General features: G+C 40.8%; 1 pseudogene; it reads right to left on the minus strand.

The window, feature by feature from the left end:
• The window catches only part of LOC127237808 (metabotropic glutamate receptor 1-like), an 88,375-nt pseudogene that overhangs the window by 49,453 nt on the left and 11,367 nt on the right, over positions 1–27,555 (minus strand).

Below are 27,555 nucleotides of genomic sequence, written 5' to 3' on the forward strand. Positions count from 1 at the left end.
TTGACTTTTTCAAAAGAGGTGTGGTCTTAGCTTCATCCATATTTTTATCTGTCTAGGTAAGTTTATCTTCAACATTCCCAAACTATGGGACTCCAGTTGCCATTGTCTAGCTCAGGGGTCATGGGGATACAGATTCTTTACCTTCCAGGAGCATCCCCCTTCTCATCGAACCACACCTCCTCTCCAGATACTCCAACAAAGGATGATTTAATGAGGAAATCCAGGAGCTTCCTGCCATCAATGGGCTTCATGGCATCACACAGGCCCACATGGCCAGGACATAGAGCATGGTGCATGTTCTGGAGCCCATGGGCCATGGCGTAGATGGCGTTGATGACAAACCCCATTTTACTGTCCTGGACATAGTTTTCTTCTAAGCTTTCATTCCCTGTAACAATAAGAACAGATCACTGCCAAGGTCAGAAGCATAAATGAATCAAAACAGGGCTACACACTCAGTGTCCAGTGCAAATCAGGACTACACACCCAAAGTTCAATGCAAATCAGGGATGATCACCAATACTCAGGAAAAATCAGGGCTGCACACTCGGTGTCCAGTGCAAATCAGGGCTACACACCTAAAGTTCAATGCAAATCAGGGCTACACACTCAGTGTCCAGTGCAAATCAGGGCTGCACACTCAGTGTCCAGTGCAAATCAGGGCTACACAACCAAAGTTCAATGCAAATCAGGGATGATCACCAATACTCAGGAAAAATCAGGGCTGCACACTCGGTGTCCAGTGCAAATCAGGGCTACACACCCAAAGTTCAATGCAAATCAGAGCTGATCACCCAATACTCAGGACAAATCAGGGCTACACACTCAGTGTGCAGTGCAAAATGGGGCTACACACCTAAAGTTCAGTGCAAATCAGGGCTGCACACTCAGTGTCCAGTGCAAATCAGGGCTACACAACCAAAGTTCAATGCAAATCAGGGATGATCACCAATACTCAGGAAAAATCAGGGCTGCACACTCGGTGTCCAGGGCAAATCAGGGCTACACACCTAAAGTTCAGTGCAAATCAGGGCTACACACTCAGTGTCCAGTGCAAATCAGGGCTGCACACTCAGTGTCCAGTGCAAATCAGGGCTACACACCCAAAGTTCAATGCAAATCAGAGCTGATCACCAATACTCAGGAAAAATTAGGGCTGCACACTTCAGTGTCCAGTGCAAAATGAGGCTGGCTACCATTTGCACTACCATTCATACTCAGTATGAATCAAAGCTATAGAAACTGAGACACTGAAAGGATCATGATGTTGGCACAAAGCAAAGCCCACTTTGTACTTTGACCAACTGTACCACATTCTGTCTGGAAACAGCGTGTTTTCCCTTCCCCCTCTTTGTTCAGGAACTATTTTATGAGTTATGGCACAAACAGCATTGAGGAGGAAATAAAGAATTTTCATATAAGTAAATCATCCATCAAGGAGCAATGGAAAGACTTCTTTCCCCTTTCCTTTTGCAGGTACTTATATGCAAACCTCTCCATCTCATGGTTCAGGAAAATTATTTTTGCATCTGTTATGACGATCTGTAATTCATGGTAATTCTGCTTGTACAATGTCAAGTCTCTGGTGGTTTGTTTTTGTGACTGTTCTTAGATTGTCGTCTCTAGGAACGTAAAAAGCCAGGGTGGAAGAATTATGTTTAAAATGCGTTTGTCAATCAGCAGACACTTGGAAGTATTTCATGGTGGAAAAGTCATACTCTACAACAAATTTATTCCTGTTTACTTGTGAATCACAAGCTTTGTTACTTGAAATCCCTGCATTCCTTTCTACCCTTGTTAGAGGTGAGTAAAACTTCCCCAACATCCAGCTAGTTTCATAGTAACTGTAGCATGAGATCTGACGTCCATATTGGAAATTTCTGCTTTAGCACATGGATATGCATGAGAAGTTTAGAGTCCTTTTGGGCTTTGGGAAAGAAAAGTAACACTTTTGGAAAACAAAGTTGACTGACTATATCACTATTTACAAAGTCCAGATTAGAGCTTCTCTAAGGAGCAGTAAGGAACTTTGACTTTGATGTTGAACTTGAGATAAAAATAGAAATTCCTGGAGTTCTATTTAAAGAATGGTCTATTTAGATGAAGTTGAAAATTAAGACAGACACTTGTGTATCATTTCCAAGAGTGAGGTGCAAATGATGGAATTAACTGAAATCCATCTTCCAAATGCCTGAGTGGTCCATGTTAGGAGTGGAATTTGCTTAAGTACTATTTGTCACACTGAAAGAAAAGGTTCCAAGAGGAAACTAAGAGTAAGCCAGGTCAAGAGGGCACTGGAAAATCAAACCACACAGAATGAGTGCACAGCATTGAACTAGGCAGAAAATACAGACGCTCCTTACAAAACTTGCCAAGTCATTGAAATAAGGTGACCAAGGTCTGTTGGTATCCCCACTAAAATCTGTCTTAACCCAGTGGCTGTCTAGTGGTTCATCATTCATCAGCACCAAGACAGAATCTATTCTTGGATGTCTGTGAAATCAGTGCTGTCCTTTTGAACCTTATTTAGGGCGATCATATAACTTATCCAAAATGGGTCATTTCTTTTCAGGATGAAAGTGAGTGGGAATCATAATTTTTCCAGAATGCAAGTGATAAGAAGGCAGGCTAGGGAAGCTGATACTTGTTCCAGAGGCTATGACCTCCAACTGCACCTACTTAACAATATAATATGGACAGGCTTTTTGTATATACAAAGGTAAATATAAACACATGCAAATGTATCATACAGTCAGTAGAATGCTTTTATTAGTTTTAATTAATGTTAGATTCAACTTCATTTTAATGACAAGTACATAATGTGCATTGCTACCAATTTTGAGTCTATGTTATAACTCAGTAAATGAGATCTTCCAGACAGACACTAACCTTCCCACTTTATAGGTGAGGAAAGAACAGGGTATAATATGGGTCCAAATGTCTCTCCTCTTTCAATTATGCTCAGCAGCTACATGGCAGATACAAGACTTTACACAGGAGGCAGAGGCAGGGCATTGAGCTGCGCACCAAAATCTTTCTAGGCCCAGTTTAGTGCGTCCCCCTTGGATTATTCCAGATGTACACAGATGCCCTACAAGTGAGAAGTCCTGGCACGCAATTCACCAGCAGCAATCTATGACAGAGAAACCCAGCCTGCCATATTTGTCATAGAGAGCCCTAGGAACTTTGGCAATGTGTCTAAGCAATGCTCAGAAGATAAATCTTTTTGTGCTCTTTCAAATAAACCTGACAGCCCACAGATCTCCCTATCCTCGTAGTCCACGGCCTCTGCATGTGAAAGGGGCAGCCACAATGAGAACTTTCTTTTCAGCTACTAACCCAGGCTCAACCCTATTGGCTCCACTATGGTGGACACTTGCTATGTCACAACTGCCCCAGGTCATATTGCAAAGATGTATCATATGTCTGTCTGTCTGTCTGTCTGTCTATCTGTCTCCCCAGCCATCCACCCACTTACTTACCTACGTAACTAGGCATTGTATAGTGTGTTTGTTCGTTTTCCATGTCCCCCAAAGATCATATATTTTCAGAAACAGGGAATTAAGAATCAAAACTAATAACATTGTCCTCTGGTGAGAAGGTAAAAGCAATTCCATTCCCTGGGATTGATTGCCTTTTCCTAACACTAGTCTCAGCGTTATTTGTGAGAAGCGGATTTCATGTTTCCTTTTCTGTTGTGCACTAATTGTTATAGACTACTAGGGGGTCATTAAACCATCACCTTTTAAAATATACTAAATAGAGTCAACCAATTGAGGTTGCCGGTGTTTGTTTACCTTCATAAGAATACCTGCCTGCTGAGGATTATGAAAATAGCTTCCTCAGTTCTAAACAGCAATCTTGTTCTTGTTGCAGACGCATAACAAACACTATAAAATGCTCCTGGAGTCAGTGGCACAACAGGCCTCCCCGGACTTGCTTGGGATTCTGCTTTGAAATTTCTGAAATCAGGGCGCTCTGGTGCTTGGGCAAATAACCAGCGGTTTCATCATTGATATTCAGGTTGGCTATCCAGCACAACGGTATAATGAAAGGGACTCCAGACTAGGCACCCACACAGCTGGATTAGAGGCAGCCTTCCCATTGCCCATAATCAACACACTTCCAATAATCCATGAAACTTGGCCTTAGCTTCCTAACCGTAAAATAGCACAGGTGGGTTAGATAATCTTACTGAGTCTCCGTCTGCCGTTAACCTCTCCAGCCTGCTCCTCCACCTCCAATTACTGGTCCTTGTGGTTGGTGGAGACTTTCACCTGTGTTATCTTTTCCCCCTCTTGCAGGAGAAGACGAAAACACAGGGAAGTCAAACTGTGCCAGGAAGAGTTGCCTTCCTTCACCTTGCACATCTTCCTTGATGACATTTGCTCTTTCACCTTTCACCTCTCACCTCTCATGATGTGCAGAGAATGAGGAAGGGGCCTGCTGTTTCTCTTTGGTTGGGATCTAGGCATTTCACCCAAACATATTGGTTGGTTCTCAGGCCCATGGAGATTGAAAAACTGTGGTCTGTGGTTTTCAAGTTGCACCGGAGACTGGACAGGTTAGTCTGCCCAATTCTAGGGTCAATGATTGAAATGACATCTAGGGTCAATGTTTAAAAATTATTTGTGGGTAGGCATATAACTAACACAGGCCTCCATCCCTTCTTTTGTTGTTGGTGGTAGTGGTTTTTCTTAACTTCTTCAAAACTTTTAGATATACATGGTAGCTCACACCTATAATCCTAGAGCTTGGGAGGCTGATGCAGGACTACATACTGTTCAAGGCTCAGCTGGACTACATAATAAGTTCCAGGCCAGATTGGGTTAGATCATGAATTCCTGACTCAAGTAAAACAAAACTCAAAACTTTCTCATTGGGAATGGCCTCACCTACAGTAAAATGCTGAAGTCTCTACTATGCAGGTAAATGAATTTTCATATATGTATATATCTATGTAACTGCTATAAGATATCAACACAGGGCATTTTCAGAAGATATATGTTTATTTAGGACTTGCGTCATGTGTATCACCAATGTTCCATCCCTTTGATGGTGTAGGTCCCAAGTATTTGACTTTCTGGTTTCACTCCAATTGGTAAACTTTTCATTTGTAAAATTCTGTTCCTCTTTAGTGTACAAATATGCAATTGACATTTGCATAGCAGTCCTGGTTATCCTGGAAGCTGAATAATTTCAGTTACTTGTTTAACTTTGAGATAGGCTCTCGACTTTGAACAAATGATCTCACCTGACTTCTCCAGCACTGAGATCGTGAGTGAACATCAATTTGATTGGCTGAACTTACTTATTAATTCTACTTTTATACAGTTTTTAAAAGACTCTGTAAACTGACATTATTTATAGAACTGATGTTTAATCAGCCTACTCCAGGCCTAGTTGTTTGTAAGAAGACTGGGGAAGGATATCCATTGGTGAGCCTTCTAAAATCCCATTAGTTAAATGTTCAATAACCCATGACCAGCAAGGACATGAATCGTGTACATCTGAAGCTATTTCCTGCCAAATAGCACTGTGCATGCATATAGTAGCCTCGTCCTGTAACTGATGAGGCTGTATTACAAAGAGTATGATATTTGTAGCAAAAAATACAAAAAAAAAATCATTAATGTGAATTTTTGTGTATTTTAAAATAATACTGACCTACTTTAAGTGTCCTAAGTTGCAAAATATAGACAATGTATTGAAATACTAGTTACATTTAAATCAACTTTGTTGGTGTCTGGACTTTCCATTTTATTAATTCATCCTCACCAGGATGCCTGTAAGCTTGACTCTTTAAAATCAAGGTCCTTGGCACTAACTTCAGATAAAAAAAAATGTGAATACAATAAGCAATATTTTACCCTCTCATAAAACAGGGAGAATTCTGGGAACTATTATTGACTACGTTTCTCCCTGGGGGGAGTGGGGAGTGGGAACTCAGTGTCTTGGCATTTGTCTCTCCACATCTTCATTTTCTTTGACAGCATTATATATTCAATACACTATTTGATACAGTGTCATTTAGACTGAAATAGAAAGGTCAATGATTATTTTCTATTGTTAATGAATCAAGCGAAGAGGATGGCATTCAGGTTCCTTTGCATTGCCAAGTAGTAGATTTATTGAAGGAAGATTAATCAGGCCATTTTTTAAAATACCGACTTCCAAGTATACAGTGCCCTCAATTTGGCTTAAAGGCTTAGGCAGCTAAATTTTCTATATACCTTCCCCAGAGAGAATTTATGATAAGATTCAGAATAGATTGGTCTTTCCCATGTTCAAGTGTAAGAGCTGCGACTTCGTTGTCTTCCCTGATTATACATTCTTCTCATCCCATAAGGATTCTCTCTGCTAATATTGAAAAAAAAAAAAAAGACCCTCCCCTTATCTTCTGTTCCTTGTATTAAAATGTAAATGAAGTGCTATGTGGGATCAGAGAGAAGAAAAGGAGGTCATTTAGTTGAGTCTATGCTATCACTACTATTGTTAGTTGAAATCCTAATGCCCAATCCCACCTGTGCCTCACAAGGGAACACTCTAAGCACATCCTTGCAATCTATTATTGAGACAGAAACTTCCCCACTACATGACACGTAAATAGCAGCCCTTTACAGGTTGAAGTTAATATATGGTAAGCCTCAATTCTCTGACAACATTACTACATTAGTCAATTCATATTTCGAAAAATTACGGTGCGTGGGAATAACAAGTAAGGACAATTGCCGGTGTGTTTAAGTATCCTGAGGATCAGCTAGTAGCATTCAGCTGAACTGTGGGACTCCTTGCCTCTCTCTAGAGAGAGAAAACAGGGTGGCTTGCTGTGCCTTTGCTTTTATTATCGATAGGGCAGAGAACAGCAAATCATTTTGCAAACCACACCCCCCCAGAGTACAATCTTTGCAGATTTGCAGTAAATACTTGGCAGCTTGTTGTAGATGGAGTATATTGCAGAGAGCTGGCAGCTTTTGTTGAGTGTGGGAAGTCTGTCTGTTGTTAAAATACACCAGGAACCATCTCCTTTCATCAACAACCTGCTGCTCTGCAACCATTTAAAGTGTGTTCCTCTCTTGATCACTCCTATGTTCCAAGGAAACAGGTCTACGCATCTAGCACCACTTCTATTTCTTTATGGGTGATGGGGAGTCTTTATGCATGGGGAGTCTATGGTTTAATGCTCTGACCTTTTCTCTGATGTTCCATGAGCAGGTTGTTCCTTATGAGTCACCCTACTTTCACACTTCAGTGACTTAGACTGAGTGGCTTAAACAGAGTGGCTTTGGCTGAAACCTAAGCACTGTGGGTTAGAACTCTACTCATTTATGACTGCTTTCCTTATGGTTTAACAAAGCGGTTCTGGTAACCAGCTTAGAGTCATGTTTACTATAAAAACACAAACATAAATTCAATATGACATTGGCATTCTAAATTCAGTTTGGTGATGGGATTTTGACCAGTACAATATAGTATTTATAAGCTAACCAATCTATATACATAAAAATACAATTTGAGACATTGTAACACATTTCATATTCTTTAGGGTTTTATTTCTGTGATTTGTAAGTCATCTGGGTGAAACGGTAGCACAGGAGGCTGCCATTCACTGGAAAGACTTTGATGTTTAAACACAGGACATGTAGTTTATAATATGCTATGGCATCTGGGAATGAGCTATGCTATGACTTTTAACTTCAGATCGATTGCCACAGGAGACTATTTGTTGATATTTTACATGACTATTGTAATGGATTTATCAGTCTATGTAAACTATGACACAACCTTGTCCCCATATCACAACTCTTGAGGTTTCATGAAAGCCATGTTCCTTTTTCTGTGATGTCTCCCAACAGCATCTCTTGAACAAATCAAATTTGGGATTCCCAAGGGCATAATAAAATCACATTGCTAGTACGATTTGGCCAATAAGTGTCACAGAAATGTAAAAAGTAGCTTCTAAAATCAATATTGTCAAGAACACATAGATGAAGAGCTGTTAGCCAGAAACTATCAATAAAACGCATGCAAGGTCTAGACTCCATGCAAATCCACTTGGATGTAACAACCACTCAGCTCAGGCTGTGAGAAAAATATTTACAGAAACAAGAAAGCCAAATATAATTCTACCCTAAGAAAGATCACCTTGAGAGGTCACAGGGCTGATCCAAATCTGCTCAAATTATACTCAGAAAGGGAGTGTAAGCATAATTCTACTCTAGTAGAAGGAAATTGCTTCTCATGGGACATGCATTAACAAATCTGAAATAGCTGCTCATGGGTATAACAAGGTTAAACAAATAAATAAATCAATGGCAAATGGTATAAGTAGGGTATATCACTGGTGGAATAGGAGATTGTAGAAAAGGAAAAAATAAAGTTATTATAAGCCATTCAATATGAGAACAAACCTGGAGATGTCAGCATGAATTTACCAAAAGCTAATGAATTTATGTAGAAATGTCTATATGTGGTTTTAAATACTTTAAAATCCTTATGTATATGCTCCTGTGTGTTTCTGTGTCTGTGTGTGTGTGTGTATGTGTGTGTGTATGTGTGTGTGTATGTGTGTGTGTATGTGTGTGTATGTGTATGTGTGTGTATGTGTGTATGTGTATGTGTGTGTAAGTGTGTGTGTATGTGTATGTGTGTATGTGTATGTGTAAGTGTGTGTGTGTGTGTGGGTATGTGTATGTGTGTATGTGTATGTGTGTGTAAGTGTGTGTGTGTATGTGTATGTGTGTGTGTATGTGTGTGTGTGTGTATGTGTGTGTGTGTATGTGTGTGTGTGTATGTGTGTGTATGTGTGTGTATGTGTGTGTGTATGTGTGTGAGTGTGTGTGTATGTGTATGTGTGTGTGTATGTGTATGTGTATGTGTATGTGTATGTGTATGGTAACTGTCTGCAGAAATCAGAAGAGGATGTCCCATCCCCAGACCTGACCATGCAGTTGATTGTGGGCTACCTGATATAAGTGCTGGGAACCGAAGCCTATTCCTCTGCAAATCAACAGCAAGCACTCAACCACTGAGCCCTATGTGTGGCTTCATGCATGTACATTTCCTATTTATGCACACTAAAGAAAAAACACCCCAAATTTCACACACACCCAGCAATCAGGTCTTGGTTTCTAATATAACACACACACACACACACACACACACACACACACACACACACCAGCAGCAGCACTCTTTGGAAGAGATAATCAATTAATGATTTAGAGGTGGGACTGGGGGATTACTCAGTGGTTAAGAGCAGTGGCCGTTCTTCCAGAGGACCTTTGAGTCCCGACATTCAAGTCATGCCTCACAATCCTCTGTAACTCAAGTTCTATGACATCCAACACTCCTTTCCACAGGCATCAGGCATACATATGGAACATAGACATATGTGCAGACAAAACACAAATATGTGTAAAAGAAAACAAACATAAAGCTTTAAGTACTTTTTAAAAGAGTTATATGGAGGGGACAGTAAATACGCTGCAAGCCTGGGGATTTTGTGTTCTCCAAAAGTGAAAAGAAAATATTCTCAAAACTACAATGAAGTCAAGTAAGAGACTTCCCGTGGCCAAAGCCAAAGCAATGTGAACAATCAAATCAACAGGTGAGTATGGGAATATGATCGAAGACATAACTGATCACACTAATAGAGTATTAGTGAGGAGAAAATACAACTCTTCCAAACAAGACCAATGCAAATATGTGGACAGCTACTTTGCCTTTAGCCAGACACAATGTGACTTCTCCACCCTCTGGTGTTCATGAAGTTAGTGGCCTGCTTCCAAAGGTTACAGCATAAGAAAGGCTGTAAAGGTAAGTGGTCCACAGTAGAGAGGCTTGGCAATCACACCCTTACCCATGTCAGTGCTAACCCAGTATGTACTAGACTCTCGGGAAGGGGTTGTTTGTTTGTTGTTGTTTCCTACCAGTCACAGAGTGGTATACGTCATATATTAGCTAAGCCCAACTGCTACTCCTAAAAACTGTCAAGGTCATTATACAAAAGGACATTTGAGGGCTGTCACAACCTAAGGGAACTCAAAAAGACAGGGAAGAAAAGATGAGTTATAATATCTTCAATAGAAATCTGAGGGGGGGAGAGAAAGGAAAAGTTGGCAAAATCTAAGGTTTGAAATTTAATTAATAATGCATCCATGTTGGTTCTTAACTTTGGCCAACGTTAGGCTGCGTTATAAGATGTTAGCGATAGAGAAAGGTGGATGCTCCGCTCCATGAGCCAATCACACTTTCCTCACAGCTTTTCAAGTAGCTTTTTCTTAAGAGCCTAAGAATTAGCATCATATCTCAATTTAGCATCAGGTAATAAGAGATAGCATCCTCAAATGCTCTGTGACAGGGATTTAAGTGGTTTAAAAAAATATCTAAGTCACCTCACAAGGACTGATGGAATGAATGACATTGGCATACCCAGCCTCCCCTGCCCCACCCCGCCCGAGTTCTTACCCCAGAAAACCTTTCAGTGTTTCCTTATAGAACCACTGTCTACCAGGCACCCCCAAAGGCCACACTAGGCTGGGATTCAGGGGAGGTGATCATCATTGTCTGTCCTGGCCTCTTATTCCAGATCTCACCAGATGCCTTAATCTTGGTCTGGCTGAAGCCCCTTCCTTCACCCCATTTCCACGCCCTGGGGACTCAGCCTCTTGGTGCAGACCCAGGGTTCCTCTCATTCTTTCCTGCGGCCACTGTCATCCTTGCCTTCTAACCTGTCTATGTTCCTCTGTGACACCAGGTGATCCACTTAAGCACTCTATACCAGTGACCTCACAGAGGCTACACTTACCTGGGACCCAGAATGCCCAATAGCAAGCAAGCAAGCAAGCAAGCAAGAAATCTGACTCGATAAAGATGAGAGACCAGATATCTATGTCAAGAAACACTTCATATATCACAACCCCGGATGCCTGGATCCAAAATGCAAAAGCATAGATGTGAATAGAATGGCAACATGCCTCCTGCAAAAGCCATCATTCCTATTGCCATGGGCCCCGAGAAAAGCAAAGTAGCTGAAGCACAAGACAGGGAATGGATGGAATTACTTCCCCTACGCATAATGATGAAAAAATCAGAGGTCATGTGGGTCACACAACTCAATAGTAGTAGTTGTTACATTAATGGCTGGCTGTCTGACTGTAGAACTAACTGTCCAATCTAAGTACCATGTTCCTCTCTCTCTCTCCTGTCTGGTTGCTGCCACAGAGTAACATTACACTTGGCAGTATGTGGAAAGAGGTGACATCTGTCACCGTAGTGATAAACAAGTGGTTGGAGTACAAATGAAGTTTGTCCTGTCTTTTAGACAATCTGAAACTTAAGAGACCTTCTATACATTTTATCCCAAGATGAGGTTATCATGATTTGCCTCAATGATATGTCTGTAGAAATAAGACTATTTTCACGTGCTTTGTGGGAATGCTAATTTCTGAAATGCCCTGTGATTAAGGGTTCAGGCATTATGCTGGCCTGTCCCATCACCTGGCAGAATGCATTCAGACAGTACTCTTTCTCCACAACTGTGCAAGCTCAGTATTGTCAGAGCACAGCCCAAGAATGGAGTCACATGAGGGAAATTCTGAATGCGTGTAAGAAAACAAGACGTGAATCTTGTGACCTCAGTTTCTTAAGAACTCAGGCTTGTTCTCAACCCAGGCCTCTTCCCAAGGGTAGCAGACAGGCATGCGTTTACCTCAGCTCTTGTTATTCACACGCCTCTATGGAAAGCCATGTTTTTTTGTCACGTGTGGCTTGTCCCTGTGATTACACATTTTACGCATGTGATTCTTCTTAACCCTCAGAGTGTAAATTGTCTGTTGCTCTAAATAAAGTTGGCTGGTGAATGAGAAAAAGAAAGGAAAAAGTAAGCTGACCATTAAACTTCAAAACCAAGAAATGAAGATGGGTGATAACAAAGTGAGTGTGAACTAACAACAGAGACTAGTAACTCATCACCCTAGTTCCAGGTGTGGATTGCACCGATAACATAACTCTCTTGCCATGAATGTGTTCCCGCATATGACTTGAGTTAAACAGCTGTGTGCATGTATTGGAGGCACTGTATAGTTTGGGGATTTGATGCTTCGCAGTATCCTCTAAGTGACCTTACAAAGGAAAGGGAAACTTCATTAACAAGGACACGCTGAGCTGTCTAAACACTGTGGCTGAGGTTGGAGAAAAGGCTTTGCAAAGCCCCACCTTCCGGATTTCTCATTACATAATTACAAACAAAAGCGCAGGAAGCAGAGATGACTTGCATCCTCAGCTGTCAACAATAAGGGCTTTACAGAATTAATTTGCACCATGGCGTGTGTACTCTGTCTTCAGGAATATTTGCGATAGGAAAAGCAGAGAAAAGGGTGGCCAGTACGACAGTGCCACACTGATCAACAACGACAGGGTTTCACTAGCAGTGAGGTCAATAGAAAAACCATTAAAAGCCTCTTCTCTAAGGACAAACCTGGCATCGATTTCCCAGCTTTGCCCTGAAAGCTCACAGAACCTGTAACATGAAAGCTGCAAAAGTTCCTTCGGTCTTACCTACGAGAGAATGACAATAACCAGGCATGCTTGTGACTGCTCCTGGGAGTTGGGACAGTGTGCATTTTTTTTTTCCAAGCTGCGTTAGTTCAAGAGGAAAGACCTGTTCAACATGCAGGCTGTGTTGTCATACTGTAGCTCTTTCTACTGTCCTGGATTCCTGAAGTTTAGTGTTTTTCTAGTGCCAGGGATAGGAGCTCAGAATAGCTTGGATACAAAGGAAAAACTATTCTGATGCTGATTTTGAGACCGGAAATCAACTAGAACCCTTCCTCTAACCATAGTGGCAAGAACAAAAATGTACCTCTGCGGGGCCAGAGTGGCCCCTGCCTGCCTTGGTATGTGTAGTCTGAGTGTTTTTATAGTTACTCCTATATATCTCAATTGTTCTTCACAGCACGACTGGCAGCTCAGGAACAGGATGATGATCTGACTGAGTGTGCTTATTACTAATGGCGACTACAACACATTTCATGACATTCCAATAAAGCCTAATATGATTACTATAAGCTATCATTTGAGATTCCTGAATAAAACTGTAATGCAAAATGAAGTGTCTAGTTAATGTATTAGTCAAATTAGGAACTCTTTGCGTCTGTAGAGATGAAATGAGAAGCTGTATAACAATGGGGGAGAAGTGGAAAAGGGAAGTTCAGACAATTCTTGCAGTCTAAGTGGTAAGGAAGAATGCTCCTCAAATCCCTTAAGGGCCGAAGCAGACTTACATTCCATTTTAAGTTCATGGACCGAGTATAATTGGAGCAGAATTGTCCAGGACTTACACATGCTCATTTCTCTGATGGAATAAATCTATCAGTGTGTGAAGTCATAGAAATGTCTAATAGCAGTTAGAATCAGATTAGAATGACAACGTCAGATCATTCATTGACGTTATTCAACAGAGGATAAAAAGGAATTTAACACTGCAACAATTGCATTGTCGCTTTGAAAACTGCTCATTCAGCGGGCCATGAAGCAAGCTGCATATGTCTAACTCAATGCTATTTGTACATACAAAGGGTAAAATAGTGGAGGTTCAGCTTGAAGGAAAAGAGCCAATCACTGCAGACTCCTAAAAGCCTCATGGAGGCTGTTATTAAGCACAGGTACTGGACGTGGTGAAGACGGGAACAAAATTAGAAGTTCCTTAACAGTAAAATGTAGACTAAACCAACACCATGGGGAATATGAGTGAAGCATGGTTAACCTATGTTTTAATGAGCAGATGACAATAACAAAGGCTGTTCCTTATTTGTTGAATTTTGCATAGTGGGTCAGAGAGCCTCACGTGTTAGGCAGCAAGTAAAGGAGAACCCTTGGCTTCTTTAGCATAGAGTACTCAGGCCATTTTATGACACCTGTCTTCAGACACTGTCTTATGAAAGGACCTGGTTGCTATGACTATACTAACTATGCCCACAATCACAGTATTTTCTGTCTTAAATACCCACTGGGTTCCAAGGAAGACCAATTATGAAGGTAAAGCTCACATTCTCCTGTCAGTCAGAGATTAGGCTCATATTCAAAACTCAGATAGGATGGGCTGGCCTACTGTTGTTAGTTTCTCTTCTTTTAGGAATACAATTTCATTCTTATGCTCATCAGCTGAACACTTTATCACATCTTAACCAACACTAGATACGATAGTTTTACATAGTGTCAGCCAATTTGATATATGGGTAATGATTATTTTTTTTTTTTTTGCCTTTTTTGTTATTAGGAGTAACATCCTTTTCTTTTCTAGTATATTTATTCTCCTGACTGTTCCCTCACTACTTTGTAGTGAATAGAAGTAGAATTTTTTGAGTAGGTATTTTTTTCTTTTGTTAGTCCTATTGTCAATAAACATGAAATGTTTCTGATTTATCAAAGCACACCATTAAGTTGTATCTTCCAAACAGAAAGTTCTTGGCAGGAAGTAGCTGGAAGTAATGAATCTGGATAACTGCCATAGCTCATAGACCTCAAGTTCCTTGAGAAGGCAAAGCCATGTGCAGGCAGCAATCCCAGGAACTAGAAAGCTGGCTTAATATTTTTACCCATTTCCATATTCAGTTTATGGTGTTTACTTACTTTCTCAACATTTCTCCCAAGAGAAATCCTTTTATCGAAGAGTTAACCCATTATTAGTTTACCAAACGTGTGATCACAGTTTATAGCAGCTTTTAATTTTACAATCTTCTTTTCCTTTTTAATTAAAGGATATCTAGGCATAGAGTACTGAAATACCCCTAACACCATGTGGGTATCACCAGACAAACCTGGGATATTAGGGACCATATCAGGATGGGGAGTGAGATTCTTCATCAGGCAAACAAATCTAGTAAAGTAGAACCCTGATCCCAGGGAGTATTGCCCAGGCTCCCTGATGTACCTTATAGTGTAAATTCTCAGAGATTGCAAGACAACAGTGCCTTCAGACAGAAGTCCCTGCTAGAAATAGGGAGAAGGCCAGATTAATAAGTTAAACAGAAAAGAGAAAGCCTGGGTCAAGATCTTAGAAACAAGAAGTAATGGAGGAATCATGCAGACACCCATACCTGATAGTAGTAGTCACTGTTGGCATGTCCTAAAGCAAGAATTTTCTCTCAAGTAATGGTCAAGGATTATTCAAATCAGGTTTTTAAAGAAATTGCGGTACTATCGAAATTATTGAGAAGGAACTAAAGCATAGAAAAATGTATAGAGACATGTATTGGGACTGAATTAATGTAACACTGTGCTTTGCAATCAAAGTAGAAAATTGAGCATGCCTAGAGAAAGGGTAAAGACAGAAAGATATGAGTATAGTGTTCCCAAGAGGATGGCTGATAGCTGTAGAGCTATAGTGTGTATGACTGGACCCTTGCCCTGCCACCTTTACCAACTACATTCTAGATGGCAGAAATGTTGATGATAACAAGCAACAGGTGCCACTTCCTGTCTTCCAGATCATGCCTCATGGAAGTTCCTCTCCAGATGAGAAATTGCTTAGTTTATTTCCCAACTTAACTTTGTCTCCCTCTTTCCTTCTTGAACACACACTTCAATAACTCACTAGACAAGGGATCCAGATTCCAGCTTTTCCTTGGAAATCCAACCTGAGAATGGTGTAGAATCATCTACCTTTGGTCCAGGGGCTTGACACTCTAACACTTTCCTTAACTTTGATTCCTCACATCAGAATTTCTCAATTACGATCATCACCATCCTTTTTGGAGTTCATTCATTAAATTCTGATTACTGGGCACCTTCAGAGGGAAACCCCCTTTGAACAAAAGGATTTACTACTTTTATATAGTGTAAAGCACTTTGGAAGTCCCACAGACTTCAGAGATCAAGAGTCATATTCTGGAGGAGGAGTAAGAAGAATTTCTTGGCAGAAGTCATGTGGTCAGGGACATGAAAGAAGAGGGGCATTGGAGTTAAGATTGATGGTTGAATCCGAAGTTGATATTGAATACATAGCTAGCACAATGGAGTGCAAACAAATGATACCTGGGTAGTGAATGCAATTTTCCCAGGGAGAAATTCGGAGCACAAAGACACATTGTGTGGTCTTTGTTAGTTTATGTCACTTCATTGACACTTTGGGCTCCTACTTATAAGTCTTCCACTTACCAATTCACATGCCTATTACTGGTGAGAGAAAAACAATGAGCCAGGTGCTTTGAACCAAGCAGAAGAAAGAGGATTGCAGAAGAATGAGTTATAACACTATTAGGTCCTTCCTGGATGAGTTTCAAAACCACAGGCAAGTCTTGAAGTTTTCCAATACTCATGAAGTTATAATGAAGTTCAAGAGGCCACAGATTTCATTTGCAAAATGTCAGTCAGTGAAAGAGATCTTGCACTCCACTCTTAAATTATTCCTAACTGAAGACAGATAGAATCTGCAAGACCACTCTCTTCCATCTATGAGAATCACATTTAACAATGGGAAAGCAAAGAAATGGGCAATTTTTTCTCATTAAATGTTACCTGAATTCAAAGGGAAAGGGACTCTCAAATGAAGAGAAATTATTTAGATGGGAACTCACACAAGAATAAGTCCTGTCTTTACATCACCAGGAACATGAAATAGTCCTGAACAAGGAGAAAATGAGATTGTCAAGACAAAAGCCTGAGACTGATGGTGATTTATTACTAGGAAACAATGGATCAAGACACGCTAATAACAACCTATGAAGATACAGATAATGATAGATCAGGAGCATTCCACCCTATGTATCTATCCAACACACTACACCTGCTACCTTGAACAACTCCATACTTCACCAGATAACAAGCTGATAAGAATTGCATACAGAGAGAAGATTTTGATTCTGCTCTTAGTGCATCTATATTGACTATGGCAATTGTAAGATAGTTACAAACCCTACAGCTTTCCCACACATATCAGGGACGATAGTAGGATTAGTTTTCTAGATACCCAATGAGTCAATTTACCTAGTGTCTGTATTACATGGCCATATGTACATGATAAGCCCACTTAGATATGGGTTCTTTATCCTGTAAAATGAGCAAGAATGCTAAAGGTAAGGTTCTAACATCTCCAGTCTGAATTCTATGTTCAGGCCATCCTGAATTCTAAGTCAGAAGCCATCCACAGATTGGTAAGGGAGACACTTAGTTCCTGACGCTCAGACCCTGCCAGTTACTATGGATGATCCAAGAGCTCCACTCTTTCTGGTCATTGCTTGTCACCTTCTCTTTCCCCAAACCTTCCAATAGGACTGATAAATAAGCTCAGTTCTAACTGCTTTCTACCTCTCTGTCACTGTTCACTTCCTGACAGAAATCCTAATTAGCAACCAATGACTGAAGGAAAAATCAGCCTGAAGAATAAGGATGTTAAAATAATTATGTCTGACTTACTTCTCCTCAATTTATCTCGATTTAAGGGAAATTAATACTGAACAAGAAAGAAAGTCTTTTCCTGAGCTGGGTGAAGGAAAATGTGTTACTATGGATGAAACAGACAAAATTGTCACCTACTTTCTGTCCTGAAGGAGACCCCTTGCATACCAGGCCCATCCTTCCACCATATACCAAAGAATTAGTCCCCTCTCAAAAACAACACTTTCTCTGCGTCAGAAATGGCCTCTTTTCCAGAGACACAAAGGCTTGCTTACCGGGTGATAGCAAACTATTCTGCATCTACATTTTCCCATGCAACTGTTAGAAAATGCAGTCAGTTCTACTTGGGTACTTGAGGTTAATTCTGGTTTTTATTCGTGTGTGTGTGTGTGTGTGTGTGTGCGCGCGCGCGCGCGTGTGTGGTGCTCATGTGTATATAATGTTATATGTGTATATAAATGTGTATATAATGTATATATGTGTATATAAATGTTAGTAGCTGTATGCATACACACGTGTGTGTGTATGTGTGTGGTGCTCGTGTGTATATAAATGTTAGTAGCTGTATGCATACACACATGTATATGTGTGTGTGTGTGTATGTGTGTGTGTGTGTGGTGCTCATGTGTATATAAATGTTAGTAGCTGTATGCATACATACACATGTGTGTGTGTATGTGTGTGTGTGGTGCTCGTGTGTATATAAATGTTAGTAGCTGTATGCATACACACGTGTATATGTGTGTGTGTATGTGTGTGTGTGTGTGTGTTGCTCGTGTGTATATAAATGTTAGTAGCTGTATGCATACACGTGTGTGTGTGTGTGTGTGTGTGTGTGTGTGTGTGTGTGTGTTATGTGCACATGCCCCGGGAGGTGGCACCAGGCGTCTTCCTCCATAGCTCATGTTGTTGATTTGTCTCACAGGGTCCTTCACTGCACCTGGAGCTCATAGATTCTAGCTAGTTTAGCTAGACAGCTCACCCCAAGGATCCCTGGACAAGTAACCGCCATACATTTCAGGTATGTTTGGCTTTTTGTTTAAGTTTTTTTGAGTTATTGGGATCAAAATGCCAGTCCTCTTGTTTGTGGCAAGTATTGTATCCACTGAACGATCTCCTCAACCATCCAAATCTGTTTTAAACTCCTTCACTGGCCAGGGTCCCAAACATTATGTAAAGATGAGGTCGAATGAAGAAGAGTTATTTATCCACCTTGAGGCAGAATCCAACCCTCTCCGTGTGTGTGATGGTTGTGTAGTTTGGGCTCTTCGTAAGGCTCCTAGCAGTAAGATCAGGACCTGTCCTGGAAGCTTAGCTGGATTTTGGAAACTTGTTCCCCATGCAGGATTACCTTGCTTAGCCTTGACACTTTGTTCAAGCCCGTGGGAGGCCTGCTCCTTTCTGAATGGAGATGGAGGAGGAGCAGAAGAGGAAGGGGATAGACAGGAATCTGGGTAGGGTTGGGGTGGGGACACCTGGAGGAGAGGAGGGAGGGGAAACTACGGTTGATATATAAAATAGGCAAAAGATATGTTATTTAAATAAAAACAGAATTCAAATAGCAAGCACCTATGCAAATTACATTGAGTTAGCGGTGTCAAGAAGAGCCCCTATAAAGGATTATACTCCAGCCATGTCAGAAGAAAGCAGCCACCTACTCCATTTCTTCAGAATAGGAAAGTGCCTTTTAGGGCAGCGCTGTGCTCTGGAAATGGATAAGGAGTCATATAATAGCTTTTAAATTTTCAAAGGAAAAGGGCTGTATTTTCAATAGATGTCTACAAAGAAACCCCTGGAATCTTGAGAATTATGTTACACAGGCAAGGGTTTTACAGGTATAATTAGAGATAACACCCTAAAATCAGGGTTATAGTAGATGGATAAGGTTATAGTAGATAACCAACTCAGATTGGTTCAATCTATACTGCTGGAGACAACAGAACTGGAAAGGCATGTCTGCTTTTAGTCAGAGGAGGTTGGTCAAAGTACACCTAAGAGATGTGACACGAGAGGGGAATGTTATCAGTCTATCGTATGAAAACTGTGAATATATATATATATATAAATGTGATATATATATATATATATATATATATATATATATATATATATATCAACTCTAGGAACTATTACTGACTGCCAGGCGGCAACAAAGCGAGATATCAGGACTGTGAGAGTCTAGGTACAGAATTCAGCCAATAACCTAAATGACCTGGGCACAGAGTCCTCCCCAGACTGATAGGATGCTAAAAACCTTCAGCTGTCCCATGCTGGGCTGCACCTTGTGACCCACAAAACCATTACATAACAAAGGGTGGTGTTATCTTGACCAGCTGACTCTGCCATAACATGCTAAGGCAGTGGTAAAAATCTAGCGCATCCCTCATTAGCTAATCTGCATGGGATATGAATGTTTAGACACCCTTCCCAGAAGGGAGACAAAAGGCTGTTCTAAAGACACCTGGACTTCATACTTCATGAGATCGGAAGCACAGTGCACTTTACTCTGTCAGGTAAGAATGGACTCATTGCTGAAATGATAACTAGGGAGTGTGCTGTCTCCATGGCAGTTGAGTGTTTCATTCTGATTTCCATGGTATTGCATCATCTACAAGCCAATTTTCCCGATCAGCCAGCTGACCTTCAAGGCCATCCTTCAAAGGCATTTATTTTTCACCAGACTACCCCCCATTGAGGGTTTTAGCAGAAAAATCATGCAGTCTGTATACTTGGAGAGTACATGTACAAAAATAATTTGAAAAGGAATGCCATTTTTTGTTTATTTACTGTTTTGTAGTTGCTGTTGTAGAGATAGAGCTTCCCTATGTAGGTCTGACTGGTTTGGAACTTGCTACATAGACTAGGCTGGTCTCAAACTAATAGCTATCCGCTCACCCCAGTCTCCTACGTGCTCAAATTAAAGGCACGTGCTACCAAAATAGCCCAGCCCAGTAGATGCCATCTTTAAACCCAAGTTTAGGTTAAGGGATTCTGCCATATTATTGTCATAACATAGGTCTTTTGGATGCATAGAACAGAATCTACAAGATAAAGTAGGATAAGGGACAACAAATTGGCTAAATGGTGGAAGTTCAGGAAGATCATCAACTTCTGTTGTTATTAGAGTAGTAGCAGAAAACAGCCATTAAAAGCCCTTCTAAAAGAAATCAGTTGTTTGGAGGAACATCCTCTCTTGTCTTCTAAGTCAATGACAGTAAAAAAAAAAATCCATTCAGGACAAATGATAGCCAATGCACTGGGCATCTTCCTGCTTTTCATCTGGCCTGGAGCTGAGGGGAGGCCCAGGGCTCCTCCAGCTGCTTTCACACTGACTACTTGGCATACTCCCTGCTATTCAAGAAACCTGTGCCTGCCTGTTTTGTTCGTCTGGAGTTATCATTTATTTGCTTTTACCCCGGTCTTCTCGTGTGCCCACTTTCTTTACCCGTCTTTGAGGATACATTGTTGACAAATCCGTCTGATTCTGAGAATTCTGACTCTGTTGTCTACTGCCTTAAACAACTAATATAAAGGATCTCCATGAAGGAAAAAGGAAATTCCAGAGTCTTTTGCAAAGAATTTCTAAACACATTTCCATACAGTGATTTTGCTGTGTAAGTGTTTAGTTAAGCTCAAAATTCTGAAAAAAAAATATATATGTAATCATGTATTGCATACACTAGCTTTGAAATAAAGAACTATTACACTAATCCCAGCAATATCTGAATAAGTTGCGGTTTTACTTATTAATGTAGGTTCTCCTCCCAGGAGCGAGACTCTCTCTACTTGCTTCACGTTGGTCAGTGAAGTTTTAGTGGACATGGCATAGTTTTAGCACAATTGGTCATGCTCTTTTCTCATTATCAAGACTATCAAGATCCCAGATGGAAGCTTTCTCTGTTTAGCATCATGAACACAAATTGCACAGAAGATATTTTGTAGAGAACACAAATCGCCACAGAAGATATTTTGTAGACAATACATAATGAATGCACAGCATGAGTGAAACATTATTATTCTAAGATATTAAGAGTAATTTTTTATTGCAGTATATGCTATATAAGCCTACTGGACTAATTCAGGATTTGGCACTAAATGTGGGAGATATACTGTAAATGGAGGTTTCCCTCCCTGCCGCCAGTTCCCTAATAGACACTCAGGGGCTTATTATTGTTTGGCCAGTGACTCAGGCACACAAAATAAATTAACCCAAATCCTTCTAACCTGTGTGTTACCACATGGCCATGGCTTACCGGCAATGTTTTGGCATCTTACCCCTTTGGTGGCTATGTGGCTACTCCCGGACTCTTGCCTTTCTTCTCTCCATATCTCTGTTTGGATTTCCCACCTGGCTCTGTTCGGCCTGGCCGTTAGCCAAATCAGCTTCTTTATTGACCAATAGTAATAAAGTATCTTCACAGCATACAGAGGGGCATCCCACATACTGTAACAGTGCAGCCAACCAGGGAGTGTAAAAAGTAAGGCATATAGGAACAAGTTGCTGATAAGCTGTGAGCAGGGTCTGAAAGGGCTCCAATCTGAAATGGTAAAGAGCTGCAACATTGTCACATGCTCCAGCTTGACACCAGACACATTGTAAAATGAGCCTGCATGTTTAGGCAAAGAACTGGGAAGGTTAAATATGCAAGGATGACTATGAAATTGATTTTCATCTCTATTTGGAAAAGATCATAACAAGAAGCTTTTGTGCTACACATAAGAAACCCTCTCCCCAAAGTCAATAAGCATTCAAATTTATGGCTAGGACTAAGGAAAATAAAACACATTTTTTTTGTTACAAAGAAATAATTTGGCATTGATAAATATTTGAGAGGAATTAATTGGCAAGAATAAAATGAACCTGTGACATTCATTAAAAATTAGGCTCAATGAACCTAAAGTTAAGTCGGTCACATCTACAAGGAATTTTAGGCATGCCCATTGGCATGTGTCATGACTGATAAACTAGTTAAAAAGAAACTACATACTTATACAATTTTCCTAAGAATACTAGGAACCTAAAAATGACAGTGGCACCTCAGGATTTAAAATTCTTCTGTGTTCCCTACCTGCTGGGAACCAAAAACAAAAGTAAGACATCCACACTGAAGGAACAGCTGGTAACGGGTGAGGCCGAAGAGGATGGTGGAAAGTAAGCAACCATCTGGAGATTAGCCTCCAGTCACACACGTCTTCAATTGGTAATACAGTTTAACTTTTATTGTGTGATTTTAAAAGCCTCAATCCCAACCTCTTCTACATCACACCCACTCTCATCTTTTGGGAACAAAGGCAGGACTACCATTCCAGGGAAACTTTAAAAAGTAGCCAATAGAAATAAACTGGAAGGCCAAGTGCAGATTAGCGCAATTAGCTGAAGGTGCAGAAGGCCTTGGGATGAAGCCCTAACAACAAACAGATGGTTTAGAGAGTCTAATCCTTGCTCTGTCTAGACAGACTGTCTAGACGTCTAGAATAAAACAAAGGTCCTTCTTCAAAGATGCCACATCCTCATTGCTGAATGTGCAGAGAAATTCTATTTCACGGTGAGAGGAACTTTAGAATAACACAATTACTCTGCTCTTGAGATGGTGTGGCTGTCCTGAATTATCTGGATGAGCTCTGTTTCATCTTAACAGTGGAAAGACTTCCCTGCCCATGGTCAGAGACAGGTGTGGTTGAGGAAGAAATTCAGAGGAACACGATATTCCTCTTTGAATGTGAAACAGGGCTGTGAGCCCAGCAATGCAGGTGGCCTCCAGAGAAAGCACAGGCCAGATTCCCATCTGGGCATTTCATCACAGAATGTGTGCCTTCTGACAATTTTCTTTTAGATCAGTAAGATTCTTCTCAGGTTTCTAGGCCAACAACATTTGATGTAATATGTCTGTGCTGTTTACGCCACTGCATTTGTTGCAGATTTTTATATTAATATTACGGAATAATTACCATCTCTACTAATTATCCAGTATGGGCATAGAGCAGTAGTCTCAAGCTTCCTAATGCTATGACCCTTTAGTACAATTCCTCATGTTCTGATGACCCCCAAAATAAAATTATTTTCATTACTATTCCAGAATCCTAATTTTGTTATGGTTATGAATTGTAATATAAACATCTGTGTTTCCTGATGGTCATAAGTGAGCCCTGTGAAAGGGTCATTCCACCACACAGAAGGGCAGTGGCCCCTAGGTTGAGAACCACTGACATAGAGAAGCTTGGATGGGTTGATATCAGTGAGATTCCCCTTTTAGTCTAAAGAAGATGATTTTGGCTTGATACAAAAATGTATACAATGATGGCAAATATCAAGTATGCTCTAGGAGAAGGAAAGGTAAAAATATACACAATTTAAGACCTAATGCCAGTGAAGCAACACAGATCAATTAGCAAGAACTACATATCCAGTTCTAGAGTGAAGGCACAACAGAGATTACTACGAAGTTGTCCTAAACTGGAAAGCTTAAGTCTTATACCTAATATTTCTATCTAGGAAGAGAGGATAATAACTGTGACAGTCTAATCTTCAGCCTCATCAAAGACATAAGAAGGAAGATAACAATTCTAGGGTGGGCAGGAAGTGCAGGTGAGTGACTTCCAGAGGTGCAGGTGAAGACAGGAACAGCAGGCTACCTGGACAGTCACCTAAAGTCTTACAGCAGTGTAGGGGCAGCCAGGTTTGACTTAATCTGACTGACTAACACAGAAGCAGGGAGGTTGAAAGACTGTCTTAGCTTGACTTGGCAAGGTTCAGCATGTCCAAAGTCAGTGGTCGAGTTGGGGCCAGTTCTTTGCCCAAGAGGCCATTAGCCTAGGAGAGAATGAAGTCCAAATGGAGTGTCATCGGTGTCCAACATACTCTTGGGAACACCTTGGTGCTGTCAGGAGCAATAGTGTCTCATGTCAACTGAGTACTAATATTAAAACATTTAAATGCCAAATTCTGCAGGTCTTTGAAGTATTTGAAGACCAAATATCTATGTCTGACTAATCTCATAGGTTGAGAAACAGGGGTAACTAAAATCTGTAATTCTCAGAAACATAGTTGCTCAATGGCTGAAGCTTCCGGAAATAATTTAGCAAGGACAATGACTTCAAAAATGTAACTATGTACATACATATAATTCTCAGTAACCAAGATGGAACTGAAATGTCCTGACTAGAGTAGAACTGTAAAGTGCAGAATGATAAAATATCCTAAGCTGTATCAATATACAAAATGTATATTCAGATAGCTTTACATTTGTGTGTAAAACATCATAAACAGAAAGAAGACTACACAGTCAACATACAAGAATCTAACAATTTAAGTTATCTATAGCTAATAATAGCTAAAATTAGTTCACAAGAAGACATGTTTATCTACCTATATCCCATCCTCAGGGCATGGAAATCAGGATTCGCCAGACTCAGTATGAGCAAAATGGAGTTTGTTTGGGGAAAATAACTTACACAGGAAACAAGTGACTGTTGTAGGCTCCCACTCCAAGGATGCTGACCCTGCCACCCAAGATGCTCTCCGTGATTTGAAAAAGGGGCTTCTGAGCCACAATCCTTTTCCTTTTAGCCAGTAAGGACTACAGGTGCAGAGGTAGATACCACTACAAGCATGATGTTTGGCTGTGACTTACTAGATGGGAATATCCATACCCCTGTACAGAACAAGCCTACCGATAAATGAACATGAGCAACAGAAGAGGCCAGCTCAGCATTCAGGATGGTGAAGCTCTTACGAACTAACTTGGAGACCACAGCCAGAACCAAAAAACACTAGCAGACATTCAACTTTGGACAATACTAGAAGTGTCCAGGTTTGTGTTATTTTTGAAATGTTAAGTAGCTTGACCAGAGATGAAGCCGAAGACCTGGGACCAGGCTATATCATCCAATCCCTCCTCCCACGACTCTAAATCTTCCCCTTAGACTCCACATCCAAAAGGCTCCATAGCCTCCTAAAACAGCACCATCAGTGGATGTGTGTCTCAACTTCAGTATTCTGCGGAAGAAATGCCATACTCAAAGAGTAGCGGGGTGAGTTTGAAGAACAGCTCCTGGATGTGTAGAACGATGCTCCACTAATTTACTGTGATGTAGAGGGAAAGGTTACACCATAGATCTTACTGGTGGGAGCCACATCCCACTCCTCAGAGCAGAAACGCAACCCATGGTATCGGATCTGCTTTCAGAAAACACTTACTGGGGACTCTACTGCTGTGGGATCTATTTAGGACAGATCTTAATTTCACAGTAGTCCATAAAATATCATGTTAGATGGCTCTTGTGTTTACAGAGTTTGTTTATAATGCGGACATAAACGATTCCCCTCGCCCTTAACAGCAGTCTCCATGTAGCAAAAATAATGAAAGAGTGGAAGTATGCAAGGAGAAATTGGGAAGCATCACTGGTTCTTAAATACTCACAAGCCACATGTCTTCCCATCTAAAATCCTGTGAGGCTTTCTTTGCTCAGTCCTCCATCCCTGCCACAGGGAGGAGGGCCAAAGATACACCCACCATTTAATCTAACCATTCCAGGTATTAATATGTTTGTAGGTATGGCAATTATTTATTTATTTTTCTTATTTTACATATCGATTCCAGTTCCCTCTCCCTCCATCCCATGCCCCCCCCCGGCCACCCTCCCATCCCATCCCCCCATCCACAGGGAGAATGATGCCTCCCAGGAGGGGTCAACAGAATCTGTCAAGCCATTTGGAGTAGGGACTAGGTTCTCCCTAGATTAGGGGAGTAGCCCTCCACATGGAATGTTCTCCCAAAGTTCAGGCATTAATATTTAGGATCCTTTCTACTTGTTACTATTCTGCATATGTATGTGGGAATGCATGCCATGGTGCATGTGTGGAAACAGAGGACAAACTTTGTAGAGTTGACTCTTTCCTTCCGCCTTTGACATGGAACTTAGGTTGTCTGACTTGTGTAGCCAGAGCCTTTACCTTCTGAGCTATCTCTCAAGACCATAGCTTTTCTGTTCCTAAGAATTCATCCAAGAAAATGAAAGCATATGCCCAGGACTATACATGTATATCCAGGTATAAAAGAGCCTGAAGTTACGAACAACTCGAAGTTTCATTACCAGGTGGATAGATACATGATGATTATTAACATATGTAAAGGAACACTCAGCAAAGAGAGTAATTGTTAAAATACACAAGGTAATGATGATCCCAAAAACAGTTGTGCTGAGGAAAAGAGGAAGGGTTGTACAATGCACAATTGTATTACCTTACTGAAATTAAAAATAAGAGGGGGGGGAATAACAAACGTGCCAGCACCCAACAATCCATCCTGCTCTGAAAGAACCATTGCCTCTTATTTACTTCTTATTTTTTAGGATGGCCAGCAGTTAAAGCCAGGGCCTTAAGCATGTTAGGCAAGCACTTTATCACTGAGCTACATCTTCAGACACTTCTAATGATGTCTGAAATTAGGACTTTAGCTCATGTTAATTTTCTCAAAGACAAACAGGTAGAAGACATTAAAAATTCCTCTGGCGAGAATCAGCACACCTGACCGTCTATGGGAAAGCTTTCCTGTGTGCAGCTGTCTGAGACTAGGAATATATACTAGCCACAGATCTTTCCACAGATCTTTAGGAGAACAGCCGTGGCTTTTAATCATAGAACTCCTACCTGTCTAAATTGTTCAGAACACAGGCTAGACTACATGAGATGGCATTTTCGTTTATAAATGTGTAAATGGTTTACTAAGTGAAATATTCACCTAGCCAACAAATATATTTATGGCTCTTGCCAAATTCTAGTATTGGCTGCGGTGTGTGTGGGTACAGTTCATCAGTAAAGCTCTTGCCTGGGTTCTTCCCCAGTCCTGCAAATAAATAATAATTGTGTGGCAGTTTGAATAAAAAGGGTCCCCATAAGCTCATAGTGAGGGACACTATCAGGAGGAGTGGTCTTGTTGGAGTAGGTGTGGCCTTGTTGGAGGAAGTGTCACTGGGGACAGACTTTGTGGCATCCTCTTCCTGCTGCCTGCTGATCCAAACATAGAATCCTCAGTTCCTTCTCTAGCTCTTGTTTGACTGAGTGCCTCCATGGTTCCCTCCATGATGATAATGGACTAAACCTCTGAAACTTTAAGCCAGGATTAAGGAAATGTTTTTCTTTATAATAGTTGTCAT

The sequence above is a fragment of the Phodopus roborovskii genome, unplaced genomic scaffold (assembly GCF_943737965.1).
Source record: "Phodopus roborovskii unplaced genomic scaffold, PHOROB, whole genome shotgun sequence".
Taxonomy (NCBI): Eukaryota; Metazoa; Chordata; class Mammalia; order Rodentia; family Cricetidae; genus Phodopus; species Phodopus roborovskii.